This window comes from Phalangium opilio, unplaced genomic scaffold (genome assembly GCF_054372755.1).
Source record: "Phalangium opilio isolate 3A_F unplaced genomic scaffold, DU_Popi_V2 ptg000053l_1, whole genome shotgun sequence".
NCBI classification, from domain to species: Eukaryota; Metazoa; Arthropoda; class Arachnida; order Opiliones; family Phalangiidae; genus Phalangium; species Phalangium opilio.
In genome coordinates this window covers 2686995-2703905 of record NW_028324172.1, presented here as the reverse complement: position 1 = coordinate 2703905, position 16911 = coordinate 2686995, and the positions used below count along the sequence as shown (strand labels likewise).

The 16911-nt window shown below is 41.4% G+C and overlaps 17 non-coding genes across 17 annotated transcripts; all 17 read left to right on the top strand.

The window, feature by feature from the left end:
- Positions 1 to 208: 208 nt before the first annotated feature.
- TRNAC-GCA (transfer RNA cysteine (anticodon GCA)) lies at positions 209 to 280 on the top strand. Its single transcript has one exon. It is a non-coding gene; the product is annotated as a tRNA-Cys (tRNA).
- Positions 281 to 593: 313 nt separating this feature from the next.
- Positions 594 to 665, top strand: TRNAC-GCA (transfer RNA cysteine (anticodon GCA)). The gene has a single exon. It is a non-coding gene; the product is annotated as a tRNA-Cys (tRNA).
- A 58-nt stretch (positions 666 to 723) lies between these two features.
- TRNAC-GCA (transfer RNA cysteine (anticodon GCA)) lies at positions 724 to 795 on the top strand. Its single transcript has one exon. It is a non-coding gene; the product is annotated as a tRNA-Cys (tRNA).
- A 313-nt stretch (positions 796 to 1108) lies between these two features.
- Positions 1109 to 1180, top strand: TRNAC-GCA (transfer RNA cysteine (anticodon GCA)). Its single transcript has one exon. It is a non-coding gene; the product is annotated as a tRNA-Cys (tRNA).
- A 794-nt stretch (positions 1181 to 1974) lies between these two features.
- On the top strand, positions 1975 to 2046 carry TRNAC-GCA (transfer RNA cysteine (anticodon GCA)). The gene has a single exon. It is a non-coding gene; the product is annotated as a tRNA-Cys (tRNA).
- A 187-nt stretch (positions 2047 to 2233) lies between these two features.
- On the top strand, positions 2234 to 2305 carry TRNAC-GCA (transfer RNA cysteine (anticodon GCA)). Its single transcript has one exon. It is a non-coding gene; the product is annotated as a tRNA-Cys (tRNA).
- A 313-nt stretch (positions 2306 to 2618) lies between these two features.
- TRNAC-GCA (transfer RNA cysteine (anticodon GCA)) lies at positions 2619 to 2690 on the top strand. Its single transcript has one exon. It is a non-coding gene; the product is annotated as a tRNA-Cys (tRNA).
- Positions 2691 to 2748: 58 nt separating this feature from the next.
- On the top strand, positions 2749 to 2820 carry TRNAC-GCA (transfer RNA cysteine (anticodon GCA)). Its single transcript has one exon. It is a non-coding gene; the product is annotated as a tRNA-Cys (tRNA).
- Positions 2821 to 3133: 313 nt separating this feature from the next.
- On the top strand, positions 3134 to 3205 carry TRNAC-GCA (transfer RNA cysteine (anticodon GCA)). The gene has a single exon. It is a non-coding gene; the product is annotated as a tRNA-Cys (tRNA).
- A 794-nt stretch (positions 3206 to 3999) lies between these two features.
- TRNAC-GCA (transfer RNA cysteine (anticodon GCA)) lies at positions 4000 to 4071 on the top strand. Its single transcript has one exon. It is a non-coding gene; the product is annotated as a tRNA-Cys (tRNA).
- A 922-nt stretch (positions 4072 to 4993) lies between these two features.
- Positions 4994 to 5065, top strand: TRNAC-GCA (transfer RNA cysteine (anticodon GCA)). Its single transcript has one exon. It is a non-coding gene; the product is annotated as a tRNA-Cys (tRNA).
- Positions 5066 to 6248: 1183 nt separating this feature from the next.
- On the top strand, positions 6249 to 6320 carry TRNAC-GCA (transfer RNA cysteine (anticodon GCA)). Its single transcript has one exon. It is a non-coding gene; the product is annotated as a tRNA-Cys (tRNA).
- Positions 6321 to 6633: 313 nt separating this feature from the next.
- On the top strand, positions 6634 to 6705 carry TRNAC-GCA (transfer RNA cysteine (anticodon GCA)). Its single transcript has one exon. It is a non-coding gene; the product is annotated as a tRNA-Cys (tRNA).
- Positions 6706 to 7759: 1054 nt separating this feature from the next.
- On the top strand, positions 7760 to 7831 carry TRNAC-GCA (transfer RNA cysteine (anticodon GCA)). Its single transcript has one exon. It is a non-coding gene; the product is annotated as a tRNA-Cys (tRNA).
- Positions 7832 to 8144: 313 nt separating this feature from the next.
- TRNAC-GCA (transfer RNA cysteine (anticodon GCA)) lies at positions 8145 to 8216 on the top strand. The gene has a single exon. It is a non-coding gene; the product is annotated as a tRNA-Cys (tRNA).
- A 5221-nt stretch (positions 8217 to 13437) lies between these two features.
- Positions 13438 to 13509, top strand: TRNAC-GCA (transfer RNA cysteine (anticodon GCA)). Its single transcript has one exon. It is a non-coding gene; the product is annotated as a tRNA-Cys (tRNA).
- Positions 13510 to 14431: 922 nt separating this feature from the next.
- TRNAC-GCA (transfer RNA cysteine (anticodon GCA)) lies at positions 14432 to 14503 on the top strand. Its single transcript has one exon. It is a non-coding gene; the product is annotated as a tRNA-Cys (tRNA).
- Positions 14504 to 16911: the final 2408 nt, after the last annotated feature.

Here is a 16911-nt window from a genome sequence, read left to right as displayed (position 1 = left end):
AGCTCAGTGGTAGAGCATTCGACTGCAGATCGAGAGGTCCTTGGTTCAAACCTGGTTTCCCCCTGTAACAGCACGGATCATTCCGTTTATTTTTGGTAGAGCATTCGACTGCAGATTGAGAGGTCCTTGGTTCAAACCCGAGTTCTCCCTGTAACAGCACGGATCACTGCCTTTATTTTAGTTAAATCAACATTACGGCCATGAACAAGGGGGAATAGCTCAGTGGTTGAGCATTCGACTGCAGATCGAGAGGTCCTTGGTTCAAACCCAAGTTCCCCCTGTAACAGCACGGATCATTCCGTTATTTCAGTTAAATCGACATTACGGCCTTGAAAAAGGGGGAATAGCTCAGTGGTTGATTACGACTGCAGATCTGGGGTCCTTGGTTCAAACCTGAGTTCCCCCTGTAACAGCACGGATCATTCCGTTTATTTTAGTTAAATCGACATAACGGCCTTAAACAAGGGGGAATAGCTCATTGGTAGAGCATTCGACTGCAGATCGAGAGGTCCTTGGTTCAAACCCGTGTTCCCCCTGTAACAGCACGGATCATTCCGTTATTTCAGTTAAATCGACATTACGGCCTTGAAAAAGGGAGAATAGCTCAGTGGTAGAGCATTCGACTGCAGATTGAGTGGTCCTTGGTTCAAACCCGAGTTCTCCCTGTAACAGCACGGATCATTGCCTTTATTTTAGTTAAATCAACATTACGGCCTTGAACTAGGGGGAATAGCTCAGTGGTAGAGCATTCGACTGCAGATCGAGAGGTCCTTGGTTCAAACCCGAGCTCCCCCTGTAACAGCACGGATCATTCCATTATTTCAGTTAAATCGACATTACGGCCTTGAAAAAGGGGGAATAGCTCAGTGGTTGATTACGACTGCAGATCTGGGGTCCTTGGTTCAAACCTGAGTTCCCCCTGTAACAGCACGGATCATTCCGTTTATTTTAGTTAAATCGACATAACGGCCTTAAACAAGGGGGAATAGCTCATTGGTAGAGCATTCGACTGCAGATCGAGAGGTCCTTGGTTCAAACCCGTGTTCCCCCTGTAACAGCACGGATCATTCCGTTATTTCAGTTAAATCGACATTACGGCCTTGAAAAAGGGAGAATAGCTCAGTGGTAGAGCATTCGACTGCAGATTGAGTGGTCCTTGGTTCAAACCCGAGTTCTCCCTGTAACAGCACGGATCATTGCCTTTATTTTAGTTAAATCAACATTACGGCCTTGAACTAGGGGGAATAGCTCAGTGGTAGAGCATTCGACTGCAGATCGAGAGGTCCTTGGTTCAAACCCGAGCTCCCGCTATAACAGCACGGATCGTTCCGTCTATTTTAGTTAAATCGACATTAGGGCGAGGAAAAAAGGGGAATAGCTCAATGGTAAAGCATTCGACTGCAGATCGAGAGGTCCTTGGTTCAAACCCGAGTTCTCCCTGTAATAGTACGGATCATTTCGTTTATTTTAGTTAAGTCGACATTACGGTTATGAACAAAGGGGAATGGCTCAGTGGTAGAGCATTCGACTGCAGATCGAGAGATCCTTGGTTTAAACCCGAGTTCCCCCTGTAACAGCACGGATCATTTCGTTTATTTTAGTTAAATCGACATTACGGTTATGAACAAGGGGGAATAGCTCAGCGGTAGAGCATTCGACTGCAGCTCGATAGGTCCTTGGTGCAAACCCGAGTTCCTCCTGTAACAGCACGGATCATTCCTTTTATTTTAGTTAAATCGACATTACGACCTTGAACTAGGGGGAAGAGCTCAGTGGTAGAGCATTCGACTGCAGATCGAGAGGTCCTTGGTTCAAACCTGGTTTCCCCCTGTAACAGCACGGATCATTCCGTTTATTTTTGGTAGAGCATTCGACTGCAGATTGAGAGGTCCTTGGTTCAAACCCGAGTTCTCCCTGTAACAGCACGGATCATTGCCTTTATTTTAGTTAAATCAACATTACGGCCATGAACAAGGGGGAATAGCTCAGTGGTTGAGCATTCGACTGCAGATCGAAAGGTCCTTGGTTCAAACCCGAGTTCCCCCTGTAACAGCACGGATCATTCCGTTATTTCAGTTAAATCGACATTACGGCCTTGAAAAAGGGGGAATAGCTCAGTGGTTGAGCATTCGACTGCAGATCGAGAGGTCCTTGGTTCAAACCTGAGTTCTCCCTGTAACAGCACGGATCACTGCCTTTATTTTAGTTAAATCAACATTACGGCCATGAACAAGGGGGAATAGCTCAGTGGTTGAGCATTCGACTGCAGATCGAGAGGTCCTTGGTTCAAACCCAAGTTCCCCCTGTAACAGCACGGATCATTCCGTTATTTCAGTTAAATCGACATTACGGCCTTGAAAAAGGGGGAATAGCTCAGTGGTTGATTACGACTGCAGATCTGGGGTCCTTGGTTCAAACCTGAGTTCCCCCTGTAACAGCACGGATCATTCCGTTTATTTTAGTTAAATCGACATAACGGCCTTAAACAAGGGGGAATAGCTCATTGGTAGAGCATTCGACTGCAGATCGAGAGGTCCTTGGTTCAAACCCGTGTTCCCCCTGTAACAGCACGGATCATTCCGTTATTTCAGTTAAATCGACATTACGGCCTTGAAAAAGGGAGAATAGCTCAGTGGTAGAGCATTCGACTGCAGATTGAGTGGTCCTTGGTTCAAACCCGAGTTCTCCCTGTAACAGCACGGATCATTGCCTTTATTTTAGTTAAATCAACATTACGGCCTTGAACTAGGGGGAATAGCTCAGTGGTAGAGCATTCGACTGCAGATCGAGAGGTCCTTGGTTCAAACCCGAGCTCCCCCTGTAACAGCACGGATCATTCCATTATTTCAGTTAAATCGACATTACGGCCTTGAAAAAGGGGGAATAGCTCAGTGGTTGATTACGACTGCAGATCTGGGGTCCTTGGTTCAAACCTGAGTTCCCCCTGTAACAGCACGGATCATTCCGTTTATTTTAGTTAAATCGACATAACGGCCTTAAACAAGGGGGAATAGCTCATTGGTAGAGCATTCGACTGCAGATCGAGAGGTCCTTGGTTCAAACCCGTGTTCCCCCTGTAACAGCACGGATCATTCCGTTATTTCAGTTAAATCGACATTACGGCCTTGAAAAAGGGAGAATAGCTCAGTGGTAGAGCATTCGACTGCAGATTGAGTGGTCCTTGGTTCAAACCCGAGTTCTCCCTGTAACAGCACGGATCATTGCCTTTATTTTAGTTAAATCAACATTACGGCCTTGAACTAGGGGGAATAGCTCAGTGGTAGAGCATTCGACTGCAGATCGAGAGGTCCTTGGTTCAAACCCGAGCTCCCGCTATAACAGCACGGATCGTTCCGTCTATTTTAGTTAAATCGACATTAGGGCGAGGAAAAAAGGGGAATAGCTCAATGGTAAAGCATTCGACTGCAGATCGAGAGGTCCTTGGTTCAAACCCGAGTTCTCCCTGTAATAGTACGGATCATTTCGTTTATTTTAGTTAAGTCGACATTACGGTTATGAACAAAGGGGAATGGCTCAGTGGTAGAGCATTCGACTGCAGATCGAGAGATCCTTGGTTTAAACCCGAGTTCCCCCTGTAACAGCACGGATCATTTCGTTTATTTTAGTTAAATCGACATTACGGTTATGAACAAGGGGGAATAGCTCAGCGGTAGAGCATTCGACTGCAGCTCGATAGGTCCTTGGTGCAAACCCGAGTTCCTCCTGTAACAGCACGGATCATTCCTTTTATTTTAGTTAAATCGACATTACGACCTTGAACTAGGGGGAAGAGCTCAGTGGTAGAGCATTCGACTGCAGATCGAGAGGTCCTTGGTTCAAACCTGGTTTCCCCCTGTAACAGCACGGATCATTCCGTTTATTTTTGGTAGAGCATTCGACTGCAGATTGAGAGGTCCTTGGTTCAAACCCGAGTTCTCCCTGTAACAGCACGGATCATTGCCTTTATTTTAGTTAAATCAACATTACGGCCATGAACAAGGGGGAATAGCTCAGTGGTTGAGCATTCGACTGCAGATCGAAAGGTCCTTGGTTCAAACCCGAGTTCCCCCTGTAACAGCACGGATCATTCCGTTATTTCAGTTAAATCGACATTACGGCCTTGAAAAAGGGGGAATAGCTCAGTGGTTGAGCATTCGACTGCAGATCGAGAGGTCCTTGGTTCAAACCTGAGTTCCCCCTGTAACAGCACGGATCATTCCGTTTATTTTAGTTAAATCGACATTACAGGCTTGAACAAGGGGGAATAGCTCAGTGGTAGAGCATTCGACTGCAGATCGAGAGGTCCTTGGTTCAAACCCGAGTTCGCCCTGTAACAGCACGGATCATTCCGTTATTTTAGTTAAATCGACATTACGGCCTTGAAAAAGGGGGAATAGCTCAGTGGTAGAGCATTCGACTGCAGATCGAGAGGTCCTTGGTTCAAACCCGAGCTCCCGCTATAACAACACGGATCGTTCCGTCTATTTTAGTTAAATCGACATTAGGGCGAGGAAAAAAGGGGAATAGCTCAATGGTAAAGCATTCGACTGCAGATCGAGAGGTCCTTGGTTCAAACCCGAGTTCTCCCTGTAATAGTACGGATTATTTCGTTTATTTTAGTTAAGTCGACATTACGGTTATGAACAAAGGGGAATGGCTCAGTGGTAGAGCATTCGACTGCAGATCGAGAGGTCCTTGGTTTAAACCCGAGTTCCCCCTGTAACAGCACGGATCATTCCTTTTATTTTAGTTAAATCGACATTACGGCCTTGAACTAGGGGGAAGAGCTCAGTGGTAGAGCATTCGACTGCAGATCGAGAGGTCCTTGGTTCAAACCTGGTTTCCCCCTGTAACAGCACGGATCATTCCGTTAATTTTTGGTAGAGCATTCGACTGCAGATTGAGAGGTCCTTGGTTCAAACCCGAGTTCTCCCTGTAACAGCACGGATCATTGCCTTTATTTTAGTTAAATCAACATTACGGGCTTGAACTAGGGGGAATAGCTCAGTGGTTGAGCATTCGACTGCAGATCGAGAGGTCCTTGGTTCAAACCCGAGTTTCCCCTGTAACAGCACGGATCATTCCGTTATTTCAGGTAAATCGACATTACGGCCTGGAAAAAGGGGGAATAGCTCAGTGGTTGAGCATTCGACTGCAGATTGAGAGGTCCTTGGTTCAAACCCGAGTTCTCCATGTAACAGCACGGATCATTGCCTTTATTTTAGTTAAACCAACATTACGGCCTTGAACTAGGGGGAATAGCTCAGTGGTAGAGCATTCGACTGCAGATCGAGAGGTCCTTGGTTCAAACCCGAGCTCCCGCTATAACAGCACGGATCGTTCCGTCTATTTTAGTTAAATCGACATTAGGGCGAGGAAAAAAGGGGAATAGCTCAATGGTAAAGCATTCGACTGCAGATCGAGAGGTCCTTGGTTCAAACCCGAGTTCTCCCTGTAATAGTACGGATCATTTCGTTTATTTTAGTTAAGTCGACATTACGGTTATGAACAAAGGGGAATGGCTCAGTGGTAGAGCATTCGACTGCAGATCGAGAGGTCCTTGGTTTAAACCCGAGTTCCCCCTGTAACAGCACGGATTATTTCGTTTATTTTAGTTAAATCGACATTACGGTTATGAACAAGGGGGAATAGCTCAGCGGTAGAGCATTCGACTGCAGCTCGATAGGTCCTTGGTGCAAACCCGAGTTCCTCCTGTAACAGCACGGATCATTCCTTTTATTTTAGTTAAATCGACATTACGACCTTGAACTAGGGGGAAGAGCTCAGTGGTAGAGCATTCGACTGCAGATCGAGAGGTCCTTGGTTCAAACCCGAGTTCTCCCTGTAATAGTACGGATTATTTCGTTTATTTTAGTTAAGTCGACATTACGGTTATGAACAAAGGGGAATGGCTCAGTGGTAGAGCATTCGACTGCAGATCGAGAGGTCCTTGGTTTAAACCCGAGTTCCCCCTGTAACAGCACGGATCATTCCTTTTATTTTAGTTAAATCGACATTACGGCCTTGAACTAGGGGGAAGAGCTCAGTGGTAGAGCATTCGACTGCAGATCGAGAGGTCCTTGGTTCAAACCTGGTTTCCCCCTGTAACAGCACGGATCATTCCGTTAATTTTTGGTAGAGCATTCGACTGCAGATTGAGTGGTCCTTGGTTCAAACCCGAGTTCTCCCTGTAACAGCACGGATCATTGCCTTTATTTTAGTTAAATCAACATTACGGCCTTGAACTAGGGGGAATAGCTCAGTGGTAGAGCATTCGACTGCAGATCGAGAGGTCCTTGGTTCAAACCCGAGCTCCCCCTGTAACAGCACGGATCATTCCATTATTTCAGTTAAATCGACATTACGGCCTTGAAAAAGGGGGAATAGCTCAGTGGTTGATTACGACTGCAGATCTGGGGTCCTTGGTTCAAACCTGAGTTCCCCCTGTAACAGCACGGATCATTCCGTTTATTTTAGTTAAATCGACATAACGGCCTTAAACAAGGGGGAATAGCTCATTGGTAGAGCATTCGACTGCAGATCGAGAGGTCCTTGGTTCAAACCCGTGTTCCCCCTGTAACAGCACGGATCATTCCGTTATTTCAGTTAAATCGACATTACGGCCTTGAAAAAGGGAGAATAGCTCAGTGGTAGAGCATTCGACTGCAGATTGAGTGGTCCTTGGTTCAAACCCGAGTTCTCCCTGTAACAGCACGGATCATTGCCTTTATTTTAGTTAAATCAACATTACGGCCTTGAACTAGGGGGAATAGCTCAGTGGTAGAGCATTCGACTGCAGATCGAGAGGTCCTTGGTTCAAACCCGAGCTCCCGCTATAACAGCACGGATCGTTCCGTCTATTTTAGTTAAATCGACATTAGGGCGAGGAAAAAAGGGGAATAGCTCAATGGTAAAGCATTCGACTGCAGATCGAGAGGTCCTTGGTTCAAACCCGAGTTCTCCCTGTAATAGTACGGATCATTTCGTTTATTTTAGTTAAGTCGACATTACGGTTATGAACAAAGGGGAATGGCTCAGTGGTAGAGCATTCGACTGCAGATCGAGAGATCCTTGGTTTAAACCCGAGTTCCCCCTGTAACAGCACGGATCATTTCGTTTATTTTAGTTAAATCGACATTACGGTTATGAACAAGGGGGAATAGCTCAGCGGTAGAGCATTCGACTGCAGCTCGATAGGTCCTTGGTGCAAACCCGAGTTCCTCCTGTAACAGCACGGATCATTCCTTTTATTTTAGTTAAATCGACATTACGACCTTGAACTAGGGGGAAGAGCTCAGTGGTAGAGCATTCGACTGCAGATCGAGAGGTCCTTGGTTCAAACCCGAGTTCTCCCTGTAATAGTACGGATTATTTCGTTTATTTTAGTTAAGTCGACATTACGGTTATGAACAAAGGGGAATGGCTCAGTGGTAGAGCATTCGACTGCAGATCGAGAGGTCCTTGGTTTAAACCCGAGTTCCCCCTGTAACAGCACGGATCATTCCTTTTATTTTAGTTAAATCGACATTACGGCCTTGAACTAGGGGGAAGAGCTCAGTGGTAGAGCATTCGACTGCAGATCGAGAGGTCCTTGGTTCAAACCTGGTTTCCCCCTGTAACAGCACGGATCATTCCGTTAATTTTTGGTAGAGCATTCGACTGCAGATTGAGTGGTCCTTGGTTCAAACCCGAGTTCTCCCTGTAACAGCACGGATCATTGCCTTTATTTTAGTTAAATCAACATTACGGCCTTGAACTAGGGGGAATAGCTCAGTGGTAGAGCATTCGACTGCAGATCGAGAGGTCCTTGGTTCAAACCCGAGCTCCCCCTGTAACAGCACGGATCATTCCATTATTTCAGTTAAATCGACATTACGGCCTTGAAAAAGGGGGAATAGCTCAGTGGTTGATTACGACTGCAGATCTGGGGTCCTTGGTTCAAACCTGAGTTCCCCCTGTAACAGCACGGATCATTCCGTTTATTTTAGTTAAATCGACATAACGGCCTTAAACAAGGGGGAATAGCTCATTGGTAGAGCATTCGACTGCAGATCGAGAGGTCCTTGGTTCAAACCCGTGTTCCCCCTGTAACAGCACGGATCATTCCGTTATTTCAGTTAAATCGACATTACGGCCTTGAAAAAGGGAGAATAGCTCAGTGGTAGAGCATTCGACTGCAGATTGAGTGGTCCTTGGTTCAAACCCGAGTTCTCCCTGTAACAGCACGGATCATTGCCTTTATTTTAGTTAAATCAACATTACGGCCTTGAACTAGGGGGAATAGCTCAGTGGTAGAGCATTCGACTGCAGATCGAGAGGTCCTTGGTTCAAACCCGAGCTCCCGCTATAACAGCACGGATCGTTCCGTCTATTTTAGTTAAATCGACATTAGGGCGAGGAAAAAAGGGGAATAGCTCAATGGTAAAGCATTCGACTGCAGATCGAGAGGTCCTTGGTTCAAACCCGAGTTCTCCCTGTAATATTATTATTATTATTAATTTATTGATGTCTATGTTACTCATAAATTTTCATACAAAAATGGTACATCTACCCTTTGCCACATGAGTGTAAGCTCGTGCGTGGCAGGGTTATGTATATAGTTATATTTAAATTAATGTAATTATTATAATTGTTATACTTGAATAATTTGGGGAACTTCGTACATCTTTTGATTAACCAGAAAGTAATTAATTGCTAATAAAATAGTACTTTCGTTAGACATTATTGAGAATAGAGGTTAGCGTGGAGTATTTGACTTCTATGAGCCATGCTATAATTTTTTTACGGTATATTTCTAGACTGCAGCACTTCTTTATATCATTATCTAATATGTTAAATAATTTCGGACCTAAATAAGAGGCATGTTTTTGACCTATGGTTTTACTAGTTTTGGGAATTAATAAATTACCCTTTGTCATAAATCTAGTGGTATAACTATTTGTATATTCCATATAATTTTTGCTCTTGTATGTATACAACAGTATTTCTTTTCCATATAAATGTTTGACAGAGAATACTTTAAACTCCTTATGAAGTAGTCGACTCGGGTAACGATAATCTCTCCTCAAGCATATACGTATAATTTTTCGTTGTAGAACTTCCAAAGGTTCTAAAATACTCTCGTATGTCCCTCCCCAGCCTATTATACCATATGATATGACGGACTGTATTAGGGCGTAATATATCCTCTTTAGCCATGGAAGTTCCAGAAAATTACGGACATTGTAGAATTTATACAAGCACGATCGTATTTTCTTTGTTACGTGACCTACATGATCTCTCCATCTTAGGTTACTGTCAATTATTATTCCTAGATATTTAATTTGGTTAACTTTTTCTATAATGAGACATTTTGCGGTGCAATTGTTGCAATCGTTACTGGCGTGGATTTTAATTTCATCTGGTAAGTTTTCTATCGTTCTTGAAGAGAAACAGATGTATTTAGTTTTGTTAGTATTTAGAGTTAGCAAGTTTTGGTTCAATTTCGTGTGGATTAAGTTCAAGTCCTTTTGTGCTTTCTCTATTACTTCCAGCCAAGTATTACCTTCAAATAATAAAGTGGTATCATCGGCAAAAGATATCAATTTGCCATGAATTTTTGTGTTACATAAGTCGTTTATATAAATTAGGAATAGCACCGGGCCAATGATTGTTCCCTGTGGTATTCCGAACCTCACAACGTGAGTATTACTTATCGTATTATTTATTTTCACAACTGTTTCTCTTCCGCTCAAGTAACTTTTAAACCAGTCTAGTGGTACCCCACGTACGCCAGCTTTCTCAAGTTTTTGAATGAGTATAGGATGGGAGACCGTATCGAAAGCTTTCCTTAAATCGAGGAATATACCGATAGATTTTTTGTTTTGGTCTATGGTCTTGTATAATGTCTCCGTTACTTTTAGAATCGCGTCACTAGTGTTTAGACCTTTTCTAAAGCCATATTGGTTTGTAGAAAAATAATTGCATTTCTCTAAGAATTCTGTTAGTTGGTTCTTGATAATTTTTTCGTATATTTTTGAAATATTGCTAAGGAGAGATATCGGTCGGTAATTACCTAAGTCGGTCTTATCGCCTGATTTAAAGATCGGTACAACTATTGCTCTCTTGAGAATATTAGGAAAAACCCCATTTGTTAAGGATGTGTTTATAATATGCGATAGCGGAATTGCTATGAATTGTTTAAGTTTTTTTAAAGTTTTTATATCTATATCATCGTGACCTTTTGAATTAGAGTTTTTAAGGGTATCAATAACTTTTGTAATATCAACTGGAGTAATCGGCAAGAAAAATAACGATTTAGAGTTAGTGTCGCTGGAATCTAGAGTTATTGGCGTGTCTATAGTTTTCGACATTATGTCTTTGGCTAAATTTTCTCCAAGCGAGGAGAAATATTCATTAAAGGAGTCGGCTACTTCTAGAGGTTGATTATCACTTCTATAAATGTGGTTTTTATAGTTAATTTTATCAATTTGATTGGGTTGTTTATACTTATTTGTTGACTCATTTATAATTTTCCACATTTCTTTAGGATCTTGTTTACATTTGTCAATTTTATTTTTATAATAATCGTTTTTTACTAGTCTTATTATTTTCGTTAATTTATTTCGGTATTTTAGGTAATAATTTTTTAAATCAGTGTTAAACGGTTCTATTTTAGTTCTTTTTGCCAATGAGTCTCTTTTCCTAATTGAAATAATTAAAGAATAGGTTATCCAAGGTTTTAGTTTTTGTTGTTTATGCGAATAACTAATATATCTTTTATTTAAATTTAAATTGATGTGTTGTTGCAATGTTTTTACAAATAATTTCGACGCTTCATTTGGGTCTTTTTCTGAGAGGACATTGACCCATGTTTCTTTTTGTATATCATCGATAAGTTTGTTATAGTCAATTTCGTTTATTACTTTCTGTTTATTATGACTCTTAGTTTCGCGTGCACCAGATATATTAATTAAAACTGCGTAGTGATCAGTAATTTTAACTTCATGTATGACCGAAATTACTTCATTGTTCTTGTTCTGTTTTACAAATATATGGTCAATACATGATTTGGATGTAGGCGTCTCTCTAGTTGGACTATTAATACACGAGAAAAAACCTTTCTCGTATAGGGTAGTTAGATAATCGGAGACAGTTTGCTCTTCTGGGGTCAGTAAATCTATATTTAAGTCTCCTGTCCAGATCACGTTTCCTACGCTTATATCTCGTGATAATTTTGTATATAGGTCATCAATAAATTCCGTGACATTGTTACTTGGTGAACGGTAGCAACCAATTACTTTATAAATTATATTATTAGGCAATTTAACATCAACACATTTAACAGTTGCCCCGGAAATTTCTAGATTGTTTATGACGTAAGTTAAATCATTTTTTATATAGATAACTACCCCATCATTCCTATTTTGAAATACATTTGAAAAAACATGGCTATAACCTTTTATTGAAAATTCCGAATTTTCCCTGATTTGAAACGTCTCGGTTAGTACAATAACATCTAATGAAATTTTGATTGTTTCTAAATATATAACAAATTCATCAAAGTGCTTCCTCAAACTGCGAATATTTAGGTGAAAAACATTTAAACCATTTTTACTCAAATTATTTGAATTCAGGAGATTTTCTGGTAGAGATTTTAAATTAAAATTTTGAGATTCGTTAGTGAAATCAATCATATTGACCAGGGGAAGTTTTTTATTGTTATTAGTACTTTTTTAAAGAGGTTTCAAGTCATCGAGAGTTTTTACTCTAATGGAGGGCATGTTATCAGCTTTCCTCAGGAATAATTTTCCATCATTTACCCAAACATACTTATAATTTTTATTTTTAGCTAATGATTTAGTTTCAAAAAGTAGTTTTTTGTTAATTAATGTTAATTGTTCATTGATATAGACTCTGTTATTTTGTAGCCCCGGGTCAATATCACTGCCCTTCAAATCTTTTTTAAGTCTTGCTTGTTTAAGCCAGTCACTCCTAATTTTTTTATTGCTAAATAATACTCGAATTATTGGTACTTGGTTTTTAGATCTAGATACACGATATGCCTCTATAATTTCATCATGATGATAGTTAACATTAATTGCCTTTGCTACTGCTTTTAGAATTTCATCCAATTTTTCATTTTTAGTAAGCTCAATACCCGTTATTTCTAAGTTATGGTTTAGGTTTTCTTGCTTTACTTCGTTTATCATAATTTCTTGGTTTTGAATTTTAATTGTTAGATCTGCATTTTTTAGCTTAAGAACATCATTATCTTTTTTTATCAAACATATCTCACTAGATAGAGACCCTAAGCTATCGCTAAAATCGTCAATTTTATCGGAGCAAAATTGGATTGATTTCTCAATGTCGTTAATTTTTGTTACTTGTACTTCTATGTCTGATATTTTATTGACTTTTACCTCAATATCTGCGATTTTATTTACTTTAGATTCAATATCCGTTATTTTAGATTCAATGTCCGTAATCTTGCTCAGTTTAGTTTCGATGTCTTTGATTTTGCTTACTTTTATTTCGATGTCGTCAATTTTTTTCATTTTTGAATGAATATCGCTTACTTGTTGAATTAATAGTCTTAAGTCGCTGCTGGGTAGTTCCTCTGTATCCTCTGTATTGGTGCTGTTTGGCCTATTAGTCGATGATTTACACATTTCGCATTTCCACGTAGTTTTACGCGATCCCATTTTACGGAACGTTTCTTCATTTTTAATGTTTGTACAGGCGATATGAAGGAAATCCTTACAGTTCGAACATTGAATAATGTCTTTACTATTTTCGGCAAATTTGGCGGTACAATTTTTGCATGACATTTTGCACGTCTACCTTTGATTATTTCAGATAAGATATAACGTTAATCGGAGCTGATAAGGCATGCGACTGCTCGGTGCGAAGTTCACAATTAATATAATAGTACGGATCATTTCGTTTATTTTAGTTAAGTCGACATTACGGTTATGAACAAAGGGGAATGGCTCAGTGGTAGAGCATTCGACTGCAGATCGAGAGATCCTTGGTTTAAACCCGAGTTCCCCCTGTAACAGCACGGATCATTTCGTTTATTTTAGTTAAATCGACATTACGGTTATGAACAAGGGGGAATAGCTCAGCGGTAGAGCATTCGACTGCAGCTCGATAGGTCCTTGGTGCAAACCCGAGTTCCTCCTGTAACAGCACGGATCATTCCTTTTATTTTAGTTAAATCGACATTACGACCTTGAACTAGGGGGAAGAGCTCAGTGGTAGAGCATTCGACTGCAGATCGAGAGGTCCTTGGTTCAAACCTGGTTTCCCCCTGTAACAGCACGGATCATTCCGTTTATTTTTGGTAGAGCATTCGACTGCAGATTGAGAGGTCCTTGGTTCAAACCCGAGTTCTCCCTGTAACAGCACGGATCATTGCCTTTATTTTAGTTAAATCAACATTACGGCCATGAACAAGGGGGAATAGCTCAGTGGTTGAGCATTCGACTGCAGATCGAAAGGTCCTTGGTTCAAACCCGAGTTCCCCCTGTAACAGCACGGATCATTCCGTTATTTCAGTTAAATCGACATTACGGCCTTGAAAAAGGGGGAATAGCTCAGTGGTTGAGCATTCGACTGCAGATCGAGAGGTCCTTGGTTCAAACCTGAGTTCCCCCTGTAACAGCACGGATCATTCCGTTTATTTTAGTTAAATCGACATTACAGGCTTGAACAAGGGGGAATAGCTCAGTGGTAGAGCATTCGACTGCAGATCGAGAGGTCCTTGGTTCAAACCCGAGTTCGCCCTGTAACAGCACGGATCATTCCGTTATTTTAGTTAAATCGACATTACGGCCTTGAAAAAGGGGGAATAGCTCAGTGGTAGAGCATTCGACTGCAGATCGAGAGGTCCTTGGTTCAAACCCGAGCTCCCGCTATAACAACACGGATCGTTCCGTCTATTTTAGTTAAATCGACATTAGGGCGAGGAAAAAAGGGGAATAGCTCAATGGTAAAGCATTCGACTGCAGATCGAGAGGTCCTTGGTTCAAACCCGAGTTCTCCCTGTAATAGTACGGATTATTTCGTTTATTTTAGTTAAGTCGACATTACGGTTATGAACAAAGGGGAATGGCTCAGTGGTAGAGCATTCGACTGCAGATCGAGAGGTCCTTGGTTTAAACCCGAGTTCCCCCTGTAACAGCACGGATCATTCCTTTTATTTTAGTTAAATCGACATTACGGCCTTGAACTAGGGGGAAGAGCTCAGTGGTAGAGCATTCGACTGCAGATCGAGAGGTCCTTGGTTCAAACCTGGTTTCCCCCTGTAACAGCACGGATCATTCCGTTAATTTTTGGTAGAGCATTCGACTGCAGATTGAGAGGTCCTTGGTTCAAACCCGAGTTCTCCCTGTAACAGCACGGATCATTGCCTTTATTTTAGTTAAATCAACATTACGGGCTTGAACTAGGGGGAATAGCTCAGTGGTTGAGCATTCGACTGCAGATCGAGAGGTCCTTGGTTCAAACCCGAGTTTCCCCTGTAACAGCACGGATCATTCCGTTATTTCAGGTAAATCGACATTACGGCCTGGAAAAAGGGGGAATAGCTCAGTGGTTGAGCATTCGACTGCAGATTGAGAGGTCCTTGGTTCAAACCCGAGTTCTCCATGTAACAGCACGGATCATTGCCTTTATTTTAGTTAAACCAACATTACGGCCTTGAACTAGGGGGAATAGCTCAGTGGTAGAGCATTCGACTGCAGATCGAGAGGTCCTTGGTTCAAACCCGAGCTCCCGCTATAACAGCACGGATCGTTCCGTCTATTTTAGTTAAATCGACATTAGGGCGAGGAAAAAAGGGGAATAGCTCAATGGTAAAGCATTCGACTGCAGATCGAGAGGTCCTTGGTTCAAACCCGAGTTCTCCCTGTAATAGTACGGATCATTTCGTTTATTTTAGTTAAGTCGACATTACGGTTATGAACAAAGGGGAATGGCTCAGTGGTAGAGCATTCGACTGCAGATCGAGAGATCCTTGGTTTAAACCCGAGTTCCCCCTGTAACAGCACGGATCATTTCGTTTATTTTAGTTAAATCGACATTACGGTTATGAACAAGGGGGAATAGCTCAGCGGTAGAGCATTCGACTGCAGCTCGATAGGTCCTTGGTGCAAACCCGAGTTCCTCCTGTAACAGCACGGATCATTCCTTTTATTTTAGTTAAATCGACATTACGACCTTGAACTAGGGGGAAGAGCTCAGTGGTAGAGCATTCGACTGCAGATCGAGAGGTCCTTGGTTCAAACCCGAGTTCTCCCTGTAATAGTACGGATTATTTCGTTTATTTTAGTTAAGTCGACATTACGGTTATGAACAAAGGGGAATGGCTCAGTGGTAGAGCATTCGACTGCAGATCGAGAGGTCCTTGGTTTAAACCCGAGTTCCCCCTGTAACAGCACGGATCATTCCTTTTATTTTAGTTAAATCGACATTACGGCCTTGAACTAGGGGGAAGAGCTCAGTGGTAACCATCTATTATAGAAGTATTAATCTTGATTGCTTCAACGCCCAGTCCAACTCAAATTGCCTTCCCGTCGTTTTCACGTGCAAAGCACAGTGGATGCAATAATACAAATAGATTCCGAAGACTTAGGCTAAAAAAATATTACGTAGACCTGTGTACAAAAACAATCTATACACCTGTGCACAAACATATTCCGTAGACCTGCGCTGGGTGACCACATTTCCTAAATTTTATAATTTTTCCTATTTTCGGATGTCTTCCTATTAGTTCCTATAATTTCGATAATTTTCCTATATTTTCCGATTTTTTGAAATTGTAGATATTTTGTGCGCTCTCACTTTTGGTTTTGTTATATATCACCAAAGCTATGGAAGCCTCTAAAAATATTTGTCGGGGAAGTCTGTGATGTTTTAAAGTTATAGCATATGTTTCTAAGATTACGTTCCATAAGTATGACACTTCCTATATTTCGAAATGCTAGAGACTTAATGAGAGCTAGTTCGAGAACGACGCGAGAATTGACTACACGCGATTTTCTACTCCATCTTCCTATTTAGTCTGTACTAAGCCTTTGACAGGGCCTCATCAGGCGTCGCTTTACGAGAAGCTATGACGTTTCATTTACGTCACTTCGAGACAAGCTCTCAGTTTCCAGTGACAAATTTATGTAACATATCTTACGAACTTATGGTTATAATTAAACCAAAGCTCCTTTGTAACTCGTAAGTAGTAGGCGCGTACTAAGAAAGATTTTTCCAATCCGCCGCCATCTTCATAATTGGCGCACAGAAATGTAACAAATCTTCTCTTTGTAAGAAAGTCCGTGAGTTTCAACCGATTTCACAAATAATTAGTACACTGGATTCCTTTAACCTATATATATATGGTCTTTCGGGATCGATTTGTTGCCATCATTTTAAATGGCGGCCAGATATTTAATAACCTTTCTTTATAGAATGTCTGCGTGTAAAGTAATAAAAAATGTCCCGACGAGCTGATGGGCGACGCCGAGTGCCTTCGCTCCTAGGATGCTACAAAAATATTAGTCGACTCAGTAAAATGTACCCATACTTGATGGAGTTCTTACTACACTCAAGCGATGCCGCGGGTAACAGCTAGTCTCCCATTATTTCCTGTAAATAAATTGCAAATTTCCTATTTTCCTATAACTATTACAAGGTTATTTGTGGTAACCCTGAGTGCACAAACATATTTCGTAGATAACATAGACTTATGAAAACACATGTCATATAATTGTGTACAAACAGATCCCGTAGACTTGTGCACAAACAGATCCGTTAGAATTGTGCACAAACAGATCCCTTAGAATTGTGCACAAACAGATACCTTAGAATTGAACACAAACTGATGTCATAGACTTGCGCACAAAATGATGTCATAGACTTACGCAGAAACAGATGTCA